This window comes from Brachyhypopomus gauderio, unplaced genomic scaffold (genome assembly GCF_052324685.1).
Source record: "Brachyhypopomus gauderio isolate BG-103 unplaced genomic scaffold, BGAUD_0.2 sc189, whole genome shotgun sequence".
In the NCBI taxonomy this organism is placed as follows: domain Eukaryota; kingdom Metazoa; phylum Chordata; class Actinopteri; order Gymnotiformes; family Hypopomidae; genus Brachyhypopomus; species Brachyhypopomus gauderio.
This window is the reverse complement of record NW_027507010.1, coordinates 60,688-73,747: the sequence shown is the minus strand read 5'-3', so window position 1 is coordinate 73,747 and position 13,060 is coordinate 60,688. Positions and strand designations below refer to the sequence as shown.

The 13,060-nt window shown below is 37.4% G+C and overlaps 1 protein-coding gene across 1 annotated transcript in view; it reads right to left on the bottom strand.

Annotated features, from left to right (window-relative positions):
* Nucleotides 1-13,060, bottom strand: part of LOC143502081 (uncharacterized) — a 76,370-nt gene that overhangs the window by 11,913 nt on the left and 51,397 nt on the right. The window lies entirely within an intron of this gene.

The following is a 13,060-nucleotide window of genomic DNA, read 5'->3' as shown; positions in this document are numbered from 1 at the left end:
GTGACTTTTGCCAAATCTGCAGGTAATTGGTAGACGATTGCGTCAGTTGAAACAAATTTGGAAAGGACTAAAGGAAACCAAGGTGTGGTCACTGTTGATTGAAAGGAAAGATGTGCAGGTTTTTCCAAAGGAAAGTGAATATTCACTTATGCCACAGGTATGTTTATGTACATATTTTTTAAAGAAAACAATTTTCGATAACACATTTATGTGGTGTACATGACCTAGACATATACAAACGGCAGGAGTCTTGAGTGCTTTTGTTTTTAAGATATTGCTCCCATACATACGCTGGCCCACTGAAAGCAGTGCAGATGATGATGATGACGACTGACCACTGGAAAACAAGTGTCGCATCTCGGGATATTTTCAGCAGTTCATTGAGACTGGTATGAGTTTCTTTCAATTATTATTGTGCTGTTAGCTTGTGCTGTTAGTGTTGTAAGTGTAGCTTTAGCACCTCCTATTAGTGATTTTGTAAATAGTCAGTAACATCACAGGAAGTAGAAAGTTCATGGATGTTTTACATGTGTTTGATGACTGACAGATAATCCACATGCATCTGCCTTCATCCTTCGTCTTTCGTGGTATCGTCTGTATGTATATTGTTTATTTACTTATATTTAGTTCTATCATGATATATTGCAATATCAGATAAATTTATTCTGTAGCTGTCATATATTATTGAAGCCAAATGTTTATAGTGCACTAATACAGTGTCAATGTATGCTATGTTACACTGTAGGGACCGTGTATTATTACAATAGTATATGTTGTAATTGTATTTTGTTGTAGTTTTTATTCAGTTTCACACTGATGATGATCATTGTTACACATGTTTATTACTTTTTCTTGGAATTAGAAATGTTGACATTCGTGTCCATCTTTCAATTACAGGAAATACCGAAAGGACATGCCTATTTGAAGGTGAACCTGATCATCTGGTCCCTTCATCATCCCAGTTCCTCATTGAGGGTGACATGTTTCTAGTAGCTGGACGGATGCTGGGACATTCTTACATGGGGGGCCTCGGCTGCCTGGACTCAGCAGAGCAATTGTCCATGATTCACCTGAGACAGCCACAGTGCAAATAGAAGATTGTCCTGACCATGATATACGAGAAATCATCAAATTGGTATGTACATCATGTGTTTAATTTTTTTTTCTTTCTATTTTTATTGAAAAAGTTGTTGCAGCCATTTATGTCCAGGTTGATGGAGATGATGAACTCAGTGAAGATGAATGCCAGGCTGTCCTTGAATCTTTCTTGGGATCTACCTGGCCCAACCAATACAAACAGAAGGTGGCTCTTTGAACGCCTTTTGTCACATGCGGTAACATGCCCTATCTACACATTCCATTTCACTGCAAATTTTAATACATTACATGAAATTAAGCAGTATTGTATTGTGACTTTTGCCAAATCTGCAGGTAATTGGTAGACGATTGCGTCAGTTGAAACAAATTTGGAAAGGACTAAAGGAAACCAAGGTGTGGTCACTGTTGATTGAAAGGAAAGATGTGCAGGTTTTTCCAAAGGAAAGTGAATATTCACTTATGCCACAGGTATGTTTATGTACATATTTTTTAAAGAAAACAATTTTCGATAACACATTTATGTGGTGTACATGACCTAGACATATACAAACAGCAGGAGTCTTGAGTGCTTTTGTTTTTAAGATATTGCTCCCGTACATACGCTGGCCCACTGAAAGCAGTGCAGATGATGATGATGACGACTGACCACTGGAAAACAAGTGTCGCATCTCGGGATATTTTCAGCAGTTCATTGAGACTGGTATGAGTTTCTTTCAATTATTATTGTGCTGTTAGCTTGTGCTGTTAGTGTTGTAAGTGTAGCTTTAGCACCTCCTATTAGTGATTTTGTAAATAGTCAGTAACATCACAGGAAGTAGAAAGTTCATGGATGTTTTACATGTGTTTGATGACTGACAGATAATCCACATGCATCTGCCTTCATCCTTCGTCTTTCGTGGTATCGTCTGTATGTATAGTTCTATCATGATATATTGCAATATCAGATAAATTTATTCTGTAGCTGTCATATATTATTGAAGCCAAATGTTTATAGTGCACTAATACAGTGTCAATGTATGCTATGTTACACTGTAGGGACCGTGTATTATTACAATAGTATATGTTGTAATTGTATTTTGTTGTAGTTTTTATTCAGTTTCACACTGATGATGATCATTGTTACACATGTTTATTACTTTTTCTTGGAATTAGAAATGTTGACATTCGTGTCCATCTTTCAATTACAGGAAATACCGAAAGGACATGCCTATTTGAAGGTGAACCTGATCATCTGGTCCCTTCATCATCCCAGTTCCTCATTGAGGGTGACATGTTTCTAGTAGCTGGACGGATGCTGGGACATTCTTACATGGGGGGCCTCGGCTGCCTGGACTCAGCAGAGCAATTGTCCATGATTCACCTGAGACAGCCACAGTGCAAATAGAAGATTGTCCTGACCATGATATACGAGAAATCATCAAATTGGTATGTACATCATGTGTTTAATTTTTTTTTCTTTCTATTTTTATTGAAAAAGTTGTTGCAGCCATTTATGTCCAGGTTGATGGAGATGATGAACTCAGTGAAGATGAATGCCAGGCTGTCCTTGAATCTTTCTTGGGATCTACCTGGCCCAACCAATACAAACAGAAGGTGGCTCTTTGAACGCCTTTTGTCACATGCGGTAACATGCCCTATCTACACATTCCATTTCACTGCAAATTTTAATACATTACATGAAATTAAGCAGTATTGTATTGTGACTTTTGCCAAATCTGCAGGTAATTGGTAGACGATTGCGTCAGTTGAAACAAATTTGGAAAGGACTAAAGGAAACCAAGGTGTGGTCACTGTTGATTGAAAGGAAAGATGTGCAGGTTTTTCCAAAGGAAAGTGAATATTCACTTATGCCACAGGTATGTTTATGTACATATTTTTTAAAGAAAACAATTTTCGATAACACATTTATGTGGTGTACATGACCTAGACATATACAAACGGCAGGAGTCTTGAGTGCTTTTGTTTTTAAGATATTGCTCCCATACATACGCTGGCCCACTGAAAGCAGTGCAGATGATGATGATGACGACTGACCACTGGAAAACAAGTGTCGCATCTCGGGATATTTTCAGCAGTTCATTGAGACTGGTATGAGTTTCTTTCAATTATTATTGTGCTGTTAGCTTGTGCTGTTAGTGTTGTAAGTGTAGCTTTAGCACCTCCTATTAGTGATTTTGTAAATAGTCAGTAACATCACAGGAAGTAGAAAGTTCATGGATGTTTTACATGTGTTTGATGACTGACAGATAATCCACATGCATCTGCCTTCATCCTTCGTCTTTCGTGGTATCGTCTGTATGTATATTGTTTATTTACTTATATTTAGTTCTATCATGATATATTGCAATATCAGATAAATTTATTCTGTAGCTGTCATATATTATTGAAGCCAAATGTTTATAGTGCACTAATACAGTGTCAATGTATGCTATGTTACACTGTAGGGACCGTGTATTATTACAATAGTATATGTTGTAATTGTATTTTGTTGTAGTTTTTATTCAGTTTCACACTGATGATGATCATTGTTACACATGTTTATTACTTTTTCTTGGAATTAGAAATGTTGACATTCGTGTCCATCTTTCAATTACAGGAAATACCGAAAGGACATGCCTATTTGAAGGTGAACCTGATCATCTGGTCCCTTCATCATCCCAGTTCCTCATTGAGGGTGACATGTTTCTAGTAGCTGGACGGATGCTGGGACATTCTTACATGGGGGGCCTCGGCTGCCTGGACTCAGCAGAGCAATTGTCCATGATTCACCTGAGACAGCCACAGTGCAAATAGAAGATTGTCCTGACCATGATATACGAGAAATCATCAAATTGGTATGTACATCATGTGTTTAATTTTTTTTTCTTTCTATTTTTATTGAAAAAGTTGTTGCAGCCATTTATGTCCAGGTTGATGGAGATGATGAACTCAGTGAAGATGAATGCCAGACTGTCCTTGAATCTTTCTTGGGATCTACCTGGCCCAACCAATACAAACAGAAGGTGGCTCTTTGAACGCCTTTTGTCACATGCGGTAACATGCCCTATCTACACATTCCATTTCACTGCAAATTTTAATACATTACATGAAATTAAGCAGTATTGTATTGTGACTTTTGCCAAATCTGCAGGTAATTGGTAGACGATTGCGTCAGTTGAAACAAATTTGGAAAGGACTAAAGGAAACCAAGGTGTGGTCACTGTTGATTGAAAGGAAAGATGTGCAGGTTTTTCCAAAGGAAAGTGAATATTCACTTATGCCACAGGTATGTTTATGTACATATTTTTTAAAGAAAACAATTTTCGATAACACATTTATGTGGTGTACATGACCTAGACATATACAAACAGCAGGAGTCTTGAGTGCTTTTGTTTTTAAGATATTGCTCCCATACATACGCTGGCCCACTGAAAGCAGTGCAGATGATGATGATGACGACTGACCACTGGAAAACAAGTGTCGCATCTCGGGATATTTTCAGCAGTTCATTGAGACTGGTATGAGTTTCTTTCAATTATTATTGTGCTGTTAGCTTGTGCTGTTAGTGTTGTAAGTGTAGCTTTAGCACCTCCTATTAGTGATTTTGTAAATAGTCAGTAACATCACAGGAAGTAGAAAGTTCATGGATGTTTTACATGTGTTTGATGACTGACAGATAATCCACATGCATCTGCCTTCATCCTTCGTCTTTCGTGGTATCGTCTGTATGTATATTGTTTATTTACTTATATTTAGTTCTATCATGATATATTGCAATATCAGATAAATTTATTCTGTAGCTGTCATATATTATTGAAGCCAAATGTTTATAGTGCACTAATACAGTGTCAATGTATGCTATGTTACACTGTAGGGACCGTGTATTATTACAATAGTATATGTTGTAATTGTATTTTGTTGTAGTTTTTATTCAGTTTCACACTGATGATGATCATTGTTACACATGTTTATTACTTTTTCTTGGAATTAGAAATGTTGACATTCGTGTCCATCTTTCAATTACAGGAAATACCGAAAGGACATGCCTATTTGAAGGTGAACCTGATCATCTGGTCCCTTCATCATCCCAGTTCCTCATTGAGGGTGACATGTTTCTAGTAGCTGGACGGATGCTGGGACATTCTTACATGGGGGGCCTCGGCTGCCTGGACTCAGCAGAGCAATTGTCCATGATTCACCTGAGACAGCCACAGTGCAAATAGAAGATTGTCCTGACCATGATATACGAGAAATCATCAAATTGGTATGTACATCATGTGTTTAATTTTTTTTTCTTTCTATTTTTATTGAAAAAGTTGTTGCAGCCATTTATGTCCAGGTTGATGGAGATGATGAACTCAGTGAAGATGAATGCCAGGCTGTCCTTGAATCTTTCTTGGGATCTACCTGGCCCAACCAATACAAACAGAAGGTGGCTCTTTGAACGCCTTTTGTCACATGCGGTAACATGCCCTATCTACACATTCCATTTCACTGCAAATTTTAATACATTACATGAAATTAGGCAGTATTGTATTGTGACTTTTGCCAAATCTGCAGGTAATTGGTAGACGATTGCGTCAGTTGAAACAAATTTGGAAAGGACTAAAGGAAACCAAGGTGTGGTCACTGTTGATTGAAAGGAAAGATGTGCAGGTTTTTCCAAAGGAAAGTGAATATTCACTTATGCCACAGGTATGTTTATGTACATATTTTTTAAAGAAAACAATTTTCGATAACACATTTATGTGGTGTACATGACCTAGACATATACAAACGGCAGGAGTCTTGAGTGCTTTTGTTTTTAAGATATTGCTCCCATATATACGCTGGCCCACTGAAAGCAGTGCAGATGATGATGATGACGACTGACCACTGGAAAACAAGTGTCGCATCTCGGGATATTTTCAGCAGTTCATTGAGACTGGTATGAGTTTCTTTCAATTATTATTGTGCTGTTAGCTTGTGCTGTTAGTGTTGTAAGTGTAGCTTTAGCACCTCCTATTAGTGATTTTGTAAATAGTCAGTAACATCACAGGAAGTAGAAAGTTCATGGATGTTTTACATGTGTTTGATGACTGACAGATAATCCACATGCATCTGCCTTCATCCTTCGTCTTTCGTGGTATCGTCTGTATGTATATTGTTTATTTACTTATATTTAGTTCTATCATGATATATTGCAATATCAGATAAATTTATTCTGTAGCTGTCATATATTATTGAAGCCAAATGTTTATAGTGCACTAATACAGTGTCAATGTATGCTATGTTACACTGTAGGGACCGTGTATTATTACAATAGTATATGTTGTAATTGTATTTTGTTGTAGTTTTTATTCAGTTTCACACTGATGATGATCATTGTTACACATGTTTATTACTTTTTCTTGGAATTAGAAATGTTGACATTCGTGTCCATCTTTCAATTACAGGAAATACCGAAAGGACATGCCTATTTGAAGGTGAACCTGATCATCTGGTCCCTTCATCATCCCAGTTCCTCATTGAGGGTGACATGTTTCTAGTAGCTGGACGGATGCTGGGACATTCTTACATGGGGGGCCTCGGCTGCCTGGACTCAGCAGAGCAATTGTCCATGATTCACCTGAGACAGCCACAGTGCAAATAGAAGATTGTCCTGACCATGATATACGAGAAATCATCAAATTGGTATGTACATCATGTGTTTAATTTTTTTTTCTTTCTATTTTTATTGAAAAAGTTGTTGCAGCCATTTATGTCCAGGTTGATGGAGATGATGAACTCAGTGAAGATGAATGCCAGGCTGTCCTTGAATCTTTCTTGGGATCTACCTGGCCCAACCAATACAAACAGAAGGTGGCTCTTTGAACGCCTTTTGTCACATGCGGTAACATGCCCTATCTACACATTCCATTTCACTGCAAATTTTAATACATTACATGAAATTAGGCAGTATTGTATTGTGACTTTTGCCAAATCTGCAGGTAATTGGTAGACGATTGCGTCAGTTGAAACAAATTTGGAAAGGACTAAAGGAAACCAAGGTGTGGTCACTGTTGATTGAAAGGAAAGATGTGCAGGTTTTTCCAAAGGAAAGTGAATATTCACTTATGCCACAGGTATGTTTATGTACATATTTTTTAAAGAAAACAATTTTCGATAACACATTTATGTGGTGTACATGACCTAGACATATACAAACGGCAGGAGTCTTGAGTGCTTTTGTTTTTAAGATATTGCTCCCATACATACGCTGGCCCACTGAAAGCAGTGCAGATGATGATGATGACGACTGACCACTGGAAAACAAGTGTCGCATCTCGGGATATTTTCAGCAGTTCATTGAGACTGGTATGAGTTTCTTTCAATTATTATTGTGCTGTTAGCTTGTGCTGTTAGTGTTGTAAGTGTAGCTTTAGCACCTCCTATTAGTGATTTTGTAAATAGTCAGTAACATCACAGGAAGTAGAAAGTTCATGGATGTTTTACATGTGTTTGATGACTGACAGATAATCCACATGCATCTGCCTTCATCCTTCGTCTTTCGTGGTATCGTCTGTATGTATATTGTTTATTTACTTATATTTAGTTCTATCATGATATATTGCAATATCAGATAAATTTATTCTGTAGCTGTCATATATTATTGAAGCCAAATGTTTATAGTGCACTAATACAGTGTCAATGTATGCTATGTTACACTGTAGGGACCGTGTATTATTACAATAGTATATGTTGTAATTGTATTTTGTTGTAGTTTTTATTCAGTTTCACACTGATGATGATCATTGTTACACATGTTTATTACTTTTTCTTGGAATTAGAAATGTTGACATTCGTGTCCATCTTTCAATTACAGGAAATACCGAAAGGACATGCCTATTTGAAGGTGAACCTGATCATCTGGTCCCTTCATCATCCCAGTTCCTCATTGAGGGTGACATGTTTCTAGTAGCTGGACGGATGCTGGGACATTCTTACATGGGGGGCCTCGGCTGCCTGGACTCAGCAGAGCAATTGTCCATGATTCACCTGAGACAGCCACAGTGCAAATAGAAGATTGTCCTGACCATGATATACGAGAAATCATCAAATTGGTATGTACATCATGTGTTTAATTTTTTTTTCTTTCTATTTTTATTGAAAAAGTTGTTGCAGCCATTTATGTCCAGGTTGATGGAGATGATGAACTCAGTGAAGATGAATGCCAGACTGTCCTTGAATCTTTCTTGGGATCTACCTGGCCCAACCAATACAAACAGAAGGTGGCTCTTTGAACGCCTTTTGTCACATGCGGTAACATGCCCTATCTACACATTCCATTTCACTGCAAATTTTAATACATTACATGAAATTAAGCAGTATTGTATTGTGACTTTTGCCAAATCTGCAGGTAATTGGTAGACGATTGCGTCAGTTGAAACAAATTTGGAAAGGACTAAAGGAAACCAAGGTGTGGTCACTGTTGATTGAAAGGAAAGATGTGCAGGTTTTTCCAAAGGAAAGTGAATATTCACTTATGCCACAGGTATGTTTATGTACATATTTTTTAAAGAAAACAATTTTCGATAACACATTTATGTGGTGTACATGACCTAGACATATACAAACAGCAGGAGTCTTGAGTGCTTTTGTTTTTAAGATATTGCTCCCATACATACGCTGGCCCACTGAAAGCAGTGCAGATGATGATGATGACGACTGACCACTGGAAAACAAGTGTCGCATCTCGGGATATTTTCAGCAGTTCATTGAGACTGGTATGAGTTTCTTTCAATTATTATTGTGCTGTTAGCTTGTGCTGTTAGTGTTGTAAGTGTAGCTTTAGCACCTCCTATTAGTGATTTTGTAAATAGTCAGTAACATCACAGGAAGTAGAAAGTTCATGGATGTTTTACATGTGTTTGATGACTGACAGATAATCCACATGCATCTGCCTTCATCCTTTGTCTTTCGTGGTATCGTCTGTATGTATATTGTTTATTTACTTATATTTAGTTCTATCATGATATATTGCAATATCAGATAAATTTATTCTGTAGCTGTCATATATTATTGAAGCCAAATGTTTATAGTGCACTAATACAGTGTCAATGTATGCTATGTTACACTGTAGGGACCGTGTATTATTACAATAGTATATGTTGTAATTGTATTTTGTTGTAGTTTTTATTCAGTTTCACACTGATGATGATCATTGTTACACATGTTTATTACTTTTTCTTGGAATTAGAAATGTTGACATTCGTGTCCATCTTTCAATTACAGGAAATACCGAAAGGACATGCCTATTTGAAGGTGAACCTGATCATCTGGTCCCTTCATCATCCCAGTTCCTCATTGAGGGTGACATGTTTCTAGTAGCTGGACGGATGCTGGGACATTCTTACATGGGGGGCCTCGGCTGCCTGGACTCAGCAGAGCAATTGTCCATGATTCACCTGAGACAGCCACAGTGCAAATAGAAGATTGTCCTGACCATGATATACGAGAAATCATCAAATTGGTATGTACATCATGTGTTTAATTTTTTTTTCTTTCTATTTTTATTGAAAAAGTTGTTGCAGCCATTTATGTCCAGGTTGATGGAGATGATGAACTCAGTGAAGATGAATGCCAGGCTGTCCTTGAATCTTTCTTGGGATCTACCTGGCCCAACCAATACAAACAGAAGGTGGCTCTTTGAACGCCTTTTGTCACATGCGGTAACATGCCCTATCTACACATTCCATTTCACTGCAAATTTTAATACATTACATGAAATTAAGCAGTATTGTATTGTGACTTTTGCCAAATCTGCAGGTAATTGGTAGACGATTGCGTCAGTTGAAACAAATTTGGAAAGGACTAAAGGAAACCAAGGTGTGGTCACTGTTGATTGAAAGGAAAGATGTGCAGGTTTTTCCAAAGGAAAGTGAATATTCACTTATGCCACAGGTATGTTTATGTACATATTTTTTAAAGAAAACAATTTTCGATAACACATTTATGTGGTGTACATGACCTAGACATATACAAACGGCAGGAGTCTTGAGTGCTTTTGTTTTTAAGATATTGCTCCCATACATACGCTGGCCCACTGAAAGCAGTGCAGATGATGATGATGACGACTGACCACTGGAAAACAAGTGTCGCATCTCGGGATATTTTCAGCAGTTCATTGAGACTGGTATGAGTTTCTTTCAATTATTATTGTGCTGTTAGCTTGTGCTGTTAGTGTTGTAAGTGTAGCTTTAGCACCTCCTATTAGTGATTTTGTAAATAGTCAGTAACATCACAGGAAGTAGAAAGTTCATGGATGTTTTACATGTGTTTGATGACTGACAGATAATCCACATGCATCTGCCTTCATCCTTCGTCTTTCGTGGTATCGTCTGTATGTATATTGTTTATTTACTTATATTTAGTTCTATCATGATATATTGCAATATCAGATAAATTTATTCTGTAGCTGTCATATATTATTGAAGCCAAATGTTTATAGTGCACTAATACAGTGTCAATGTATGCTATGTTACACTGTAGGGACCGTGTATTATTACAATAGTATATGTTGTAATTGTATTTTGTTGTAGTTTTTATTCAGTTTCACACTGATGATGATCATTGTTACACATGTTTATTACTTTTTCTTGGAATTAGAAATGTTGACATTCGTGTCCATCTTTCAATTACAGGAAATACCGAAAGGACATGCCTATTTGAAGGTGAACCTGATCATCTGGTCCCTTCATCATCCCAGTTCCTCATTGAGGGTGACATGTTTCTAGTAGCTGGACGGATGCTGGGACATTCTTACATGGGGGGCCTCGGCTGCCTGGACTCAGCAGAGCAATTGTCCATGATTCACCTGAGACAGCCACAGTGCAAATAGAAGATTGTCCTGACCATGATATACGAGAAATCATCAAATTGGTATGTACATCATGTGTTTAATTTTTTTTTCTTTCTATTTTTATTGAAAAAGTTGTTGCAGCCATTTATGTCCAGGTTGATGGAGATGATGAACTCAGTGAAGATGAATGCCAGGCTGTCCTTGAATCTTTCTTGGGATCTACCTGGCCCAACCAATACAAACAGAAGGTGGCTCTTTGAACGCCTTTTGTCACATGCGGTAACATGCCCTATCTACACATTCCATTTCACTGCAAATTTTAATACATTACATGAAATTAAGCAGTATTGTATTGTGACTTTTGCCAAATCTGCAGGTAATTGGTAGACGATTGCGTCAGTTGAAACAAATTTGGAAAGGACTAAAGGAAACCAAGGTGTGGTCACTGTTGATTGAAAGGAAAGATGTGCAGGTTTTTCCAAAGGAAAGTGAATATTCACTTATGCCACAGGTATGTTTATGTACATATTTTTTAAAGAAAACAATTTTCGATAACACATTTATGTGGTGTACATGACCTAGACATATACAAACAGCAGGAGTCTTGAGTGCTTTTGTTTTTAAGATATTGCTCCCGTACATACGCTGGCCCACTGAAAGCAGTGCAGATGATGATGATGACGACTGACCACTGGAAAACAAGTGTCGCATCTCGGGATATTTTCAGCAGTTCATTGAGACTGGTATGAGTTTCTTTCAATTATTATTGTGCTGTTAGCTTGTGCTGTTAGTGTTGTAAGTGTAGCTTTAGCACCTCCTATTAGTGATTTTGTAAATAGTCAGTAACATCACAGGAAGTAGAAAGTTCATGGATGTTTTACATGTGTTTGATGACTGACAGATAATCCACATGCATCTGCCTTCATCCTTCGTCTTTCGTGGTATCGTCTGTATGTATAGTTCTATCATGATATATTGCAATATCAGATAAATTTATTCTGTAGCTGTCATATATTATTGAAGCCAAATGTTTATAGTGCACTAATACAGTGTCAATGTATGCTATGTTACACTGTAGGGACCGTGTATTATTACAATAGTATATGTTGTAATTGTATTTTGTTGTAGTTTTTATTCAGTTTCACACTGATGATGATCATTGTTACACATGTTTATTACTTTTTCTTGGAATTAGAAATGTTGACATTCGTGTCCATCTTTCAATTACAGGAAATACCGAAAGGACATGCCTATTTGAAGGTGAACCTGATCATCTGGTCCCTTCATCATCCCAGTTCCTCATTGAGGGTGACATGTTTCTAGTAGCTGGACGGATGCTGGGACATTCTTACATGGGGGGCCTCGGCTGCCTGGACTCAGCAGAGCAATTGTCCATGATTCACCTGAGACAGCCACAGTGCAAATAGAAGATTGTCCTGACCATGATATACGAGAAATCATCAAATTGGTATGTACATCATGTGTTTAATTTTTTTTTCTTTCTATTTTTATTGAAAAAGTTGTTGCAGCCATTTATGTCCAGGTTGATGGAGATGATGAACTCAGTGAAGATGAATGCCAGGCTGTCCTTGAATCTTTCTTGGGATCTACCTGGCCCAACCAATACAAACAGAAGGTGGCTCTTTGAACGCCTTTTGTCACATGCGGTAACATGCCCTATCTACACATTCCATTTCACTGCAAATTTTAATACATTACATGAAATTAAGCAGTATTGTATTGTGACTTTTGCCAAATCTGCAGGTAATTGGTAGACGATTGCGTCAGTTGAAACAAATTTGGAAAGGACTAAAGGAAACCAAGGTGTGGTCACTGTTGATTGAAAGGAAAGATGTGCAGGTTTTTCCAAAGGAAAGTGAATATTCACTTATGCCACAGGTATGTTTATGTACATATTTTTTAAAGAAAACAATTTTCGATAACACATTTATGTGGTGTACATGACCTAGACATATACAAACAGCAGGAGTCTTGAGTGCTTTTGTTTTTAAGATATTGCTCCCGTACATACGCTGGCCCACTGAAAGCAGTGCAGATGATGATGATGACGACTGACCACTGGAAAACAAGTGTCGCATCTCGGGATATTTTCAGCAGTTCATTGAGACTGGTATGAGTTTCTTTCAATTATTATTGTGCTGT